We start from the raw sequence: 6,000 nt of genomic DNA on the forward strand, positions 1-6,000 counted from the left end.
AGAAAGTGACTATCTGTTATATACAGTAACTACCTGTAATATACAATAAATACCTGTTATATACATTGACTACCTGTTTAATACAGTAACTATCTGTTATATAAAGTAACTACCTGTGTTCTACAGTAACTACATGTTATAAACAGTGATTCCTAGTTATATACAGTGACTACCTGTTATATACAGTGACTACACGGTCTGTGATTTAAACGTTCACATGATTATATCGCGTGCGCCATCTCTTATCAATGAACTGCAAACAATAAAGTATTATAAATGAACTGGAATGCAAATGACCACATAAGACGCTTATAACGCGTTTGTAGACATCGAGGATTCGTAACTATTTCAAAACGTTTACGGATAACAAAATAAAAATATGCTTAATATTTTTCTTTCTGCCAATTTTGCAGTATTTAAAGTGATATATTTAATATCAATTTATTTTAAACTTTCTAGAAAAAACCCTAAACAAAGATATATATAGTGACTACATGTTATATACAGTGATTGTGATTTCTAGTTATAACTAGTGACTACCTGTTTTCTACAGTAACTACATGTTATAAACAGTGATTACTAGTTATATACAGTGGCTACCTGTTATATATAGTGACTATCTGTTGTATACAGTTACTACCTGTTATAGACAGTGACAACATGTTATAGACAGTGACTACCTGTTATATAGTGACTACATGTTATATACAGTGACTACCTGTTATATACAGTGACTACTTGTTATATACAGTGACAACATGTTATAGACAGTGACTACCTGTTATATAGTGACTACCTGTTATATACAGTGAATACCTGTTATGTACAGTGACTACATGTTATGTACAGTGACTACCTGTTATATATAGTGACTACATGTTATACAGTTACTACCTGTTATAAACAGTGACTACCTACTTTATACAGTAACTACATGTTATTTATAGTTACTACATGTTATATACAGTTACTACCTGTTATATATAGTGAGTACATGTCATACAGTGACTACATATTATATAAAGTGACTACCTGTTATATACAGTAACTTCATGCTATATACACTGACTACCTGTTATTAACAGTGACTACCTGTTATATACAGCTACTACCTGTTATAAACAGTTACTACCTGTTATATACAGTGAGTACCTGTTATATACAGTGACTACCTACTTTATACAGTGACTACCTATTATGTACAGTGACTACCTGTTATATACAGTGACTACCTGTTATATACAGATACTACCTATTATGTACAGTGACCATCTGTTATATACAGTGACTATATATGATAGACATTAACTAATTGTTATATACAGATACTATCTGTTATAGACCTGCTATTTCTTAAATATAGATATGGTGTTTGTTTTTTTATCGACCGAATCGACACATGTAACATTACCGCACATATATATATGGTCCCATATACAGGTAAATATAGCCACTTTGTACATGTACCAGGACCGTAGTTGTGTGACCCGGCGCACTTGCGGAACTCGTCGAGGTATGTAAATCCAGGTAAAGGGGAATATTCTATAGACCAAAACAAATGCAATTAACAACTACCTAATGTCCAGTTGTGTTATCATAACGGTCCTACGGTATCACATATATGCTCAGATAGTTAAACTCCGTTCACTCATCATTGTTATTTACTGTAACATGGGAGTCGAACCTATTCGTGATAGTCTATCATAATGTGTAACACCTATTATAAAATTGAACATAATCTAAATTATTGAGATGATAAATTAATATATACAGTGAACCTTTTTCATACGATCCCTCCGGAGTTTTTACAATCCATAATATTGATCAATCAATTATACCAAATCACACATTTATGCGCACGATCTGCACACGGAGTGCGCACGATGTATGTTCGATGTGCGGTCACACAACTGTAACTACCTGGCCAGATGTTACGTAGCAGATATTTATAATTACTTGATATAGGGACAAAGGGTCACAGGTTACACACAAGGATCATTGAAAGCGTATACATCTCTAGATGCGTATAAGTCAGTCATACTGTGTTTATCTATAATAGATTAATAAAACAAATCATTCGTCTTGTGTGTAAACATCAACCCCAGACGATGTACTTCAAGCACCCGGCCACAATTACTAAAAAAGTCAGTTATATTTCTGAAAATTACCTGAAGTTATGACATTTGTAGCATGTAAAACGGCCTTTTCAAATATTTTTAATCATGTTTGGATTTTGTTACATGTATTTTGGGGATATGGACATGTACATAGTGTTTACTGCCACAATGTGTCTAATGATAGTCTTGGTTGCTTTATAAAGGCCAAGCTGACCCCTTCCCAACGAGTCTAAGACAGACCACACCATTCTTGGATGTGCATTGAGAAATCAGCTGGGGCTATACATTGTACCCATTGTATGACAGGCAAGGGGTTTTACTGCCTTAAAGCTGCCGTGATCCCGACACAAAATTACCGCTAAGGACCAGTGTGCATATACAAGTGGTCATGACATACAGTCTTATATACTTAAGTATTCTAATGTATGCAGTAGTCTCTGTACACAAGTATGGCAGGTTTTACTGTAACTATTTCTGAGTAATTCTTGGCTGACGTAATAAACAGTACAGTTACCATTAAGGAAGGTCTGACAAAATTTTGCAGAATAACATTCTATTCTATAATAAAAAATAGTTTTAGGATTCTGTACAGACATGAGGCAGTATGATTCAGTGATGATAAAACTCAGATGTGTTTGCACATATGAATACAAGCCATAAGTTTAATCATGTCTTTTATTTGGTAATATATTATAGATTAGGGGAAGTGTGTAGTCATGTAGCAAGTGGTTTGTTAAAAGTAAAGACAGGAGGCCGCCTAGGACTTACAACAAAGTCATTCACAAGCGAGATATGTTAATGGAATCAGACCTTCAATGAAATTGTAAATTAAAAATGCAGTAAAATTAGTAACGAAAAACATCTTAAATGAACAGGAATAATACGACAGTTGTTTATTATGTAAATAATTGGGTTATCCTTCATATGTAAAGTTTGAAGGTAAGTGATATAATTAACAGGAAATGTCAGTTTTTACTAATTTTTGTGATTTTGTTCTTGCTTATCAAACATCTGAAAATAACAATTTAGTAAAAGGAAATTGTCCACCAGTATATATTTTTGTTACACCAGGTATTTATTCACTGTCACATTTATATTTTAGATTGAGCCAAAACCTGCATTAGAACGATCTTAAAGCTCACAGAACTTAACCGGAGGAAATTGTAAGATGCTCTACCAAGCCTGTCTGTTCTGAAAGCTTTGAAAGAGGTTGTTTCCAAACGCAGCATTTTCCCAACTATTCCACCAGTAAACAAAGATGAGATTGACATTACCATACTAAAGTAGAAAGCTGATAAGATGCCACCTTCACTAACCTCACTAACCTTTCGGAATAAAGCTCTCATTGATGTAGATACAGACAAATGTAGCAATTTGGAAACATTACAATGTTACCAAACTTTAGGCTTCTAATTGGAAACTGTAACAGGAAGTCAGTCTACATGTGACAAATGGTACAAACACCGTAATGGACGGCTAACAGTGCTCACGATGTATTTGTACGCAATTTTTATATGATGTAATGCAACAACATAAACGTTAATGGAGTTTTTTTCGCCATGAAAATTTGTATTTTTCGACGCAGACAGCAAGAAAAATTAAACGGTTAAATTGAATGTATGAATAATTGTACATGTATAAAATGAAGTCAATACATTTGTGTAAGTATAATCATATACAGTAACTAGAATTTTGTTTTAGTAAACAACAACATATGTCTCCCCTTATTAGCCAATAGACAAACTTTGGTATACAAAAATTAACAAAGGGCCATATCTCTTTATATAGTTAGGCACGAGACCAGAATTTAGAATGCGACACTCCCACTTCCCAAGATATATAACTATAACAAGTTTGGTCAACGTAGGTGAAATAACATTGAAGTTATGCCGTGGACAAATTTCGGTATTAAAAATAAACAAAGGGCCCTAACTCTGTATATAGTGGGACATCAAACCTGAGTTTAGTGCGAGAAGTTCCTCCTTCCCAAGGTGCATAAATATGGTAAGTTTGGTCAACGTAGGTGAAATAACATAGAACTAATAATTCGGACAATCGTCGGTATTAAAATTAAACAAAGGACCATAACTGTGTATATAGTTAAGCACGAGACTTAATTATAATGCACTGCACATCTTCTGTGGGTGATGCAGTTATACAATAATGCAGGAGATTGTTGTTGTTTTTGTTTTTTGTTTTAAAGATAATACAATGTTTTATTACCTGTGATATGTTACTTAATTTCTTATGTATGTACGTGTATGTCATATCCATGTTGTAAATATTGTACATTTTATGTCGACCACATGTGAGACGAGTCATTGACTCAATGTGTTATCGAATTTAAATAAAGTCTATTATTATTATTATTATTATAATAAGTTTGATCAAGATATCTTTCACGGTTTAAAATGTACGGGCCGGACAGGATTTTACTGAAATTATTTGACCTTTGACCTTGAGGTGAAGGTCACAGTGACCTAATTCTAGTGCACTGAAAACCTGCTGTGGGTGATGCATGCATGCCCAATGTTTCATCAAAATATATTTAATGGTATAAAAGATGGACCGGACAAGTTGCGATTAGAAGAACCAGAGGAAGAAGATAAATCAGTAATAATACAATATGTCTCCCTTCATTCGAAGGGGAAACATAATAACTGGATGGACAGCATTTTTAACAAAAAGGATATATATTGTCCAGATTTTGTAGGACATGAACAAAGCTCAGTTGTAGTTTTGTAAATGTTCATACATGTAATTATCTCATTAATTTGTTGCCAAAATATACATACATCATGTCTAAACTCAAGCTTATCGTTTTCTTTTAGTTACATAACTGATGTGTAACTTGTGTGTTTTCCTTATGATATCAGGAAGCCACAGTTAATTGGTAACTAAACTTGGAAGTATTAGTTGCATAATGCAGTCATATAACAGAACACTAGTCACAATGGGGAGCTAAAGCTATTGGCATGACCCCACTCGTAATGCGAAGCATTTTAAAGCGTCCAATTGCAAGCTCCAAATAAATTCTTGTCATCTTAACAAACTTTCTTGGCTCAGATGTAGTTGTCCCTTTGTGAAAGCAGGACTTTTCAAAGTTGCATTTCGAGAGGCAAAATCTTTACTCGGTCTGCTAAAATATCATCCCCATATTCCTTCAAATCCAAGAATTCTGATCTTTGTGTAACTACTTTATCAGATGTCCTTACCTCAAAGGCTTTTGATAAAAATGCTATACAGCCCTGATGGATCGATTCCTATTAGAACCGTAATGTATTGTTTTGATTGTAATTTGACCAAGTAGATACACAGGCTGTTCAGTTCCCTGGACGCTCGATATAGATGAGAGAAATGTTAGTAACCATAGAAAAACAGCAAAGGATGGTAAACCAGTGAAGAATGACACACGGCTCTAATTGTTGTCAATGTTCTTCACTCCAAACTTGACTTGATTGATGGTATTTTCAAGATCATCTATTTTTGTCTGCAAAACTTTCCAAGATCTTGTAGTTGAAGAAGTCCAGTAGTTGCTTATTCTCCAACATTAACTCTGAGGTTTGTTTTCAAACATGCATCATGGATATCTGCAAATACACGAATACATCTCCATGAACCCTAAACAATAAGGAATCATAAAAGTACATTTTTATTGAGCAAGGTTAATATGATTTGGTTTGGTTTAGTATTGTTTAACGACCTATCAACAGGTATGGTAATTTAATGACGGCCTCCCCTGTGTGCAAGATGAATGCGGGTAGTGTATGCGTGTGCATGGTTAATATTATACATACAACATTCAGAAACATGAGTACTGTACATCTTGCTACATCTAAGAAAAGTTTAATATGTAAATAATTAGTCTGTTAATTTTCCATCC

This window comes from Mizuhopecten yessoensis, unplaced genomic scaffold, assembly GCF_002113885.1.
Source record: "Mizuhopecten yessoensis strain PY_sf001 unplaced genomic scaffold, ASM211388v2 scaffold443, whole genome shotgun sequence".
NCBI lineage: Eukaryota > Metazoa > Mollusca > Bivalvia > Pectinida > Pectinidae > Mizuhopecten > Mizuhopecten yessoensis.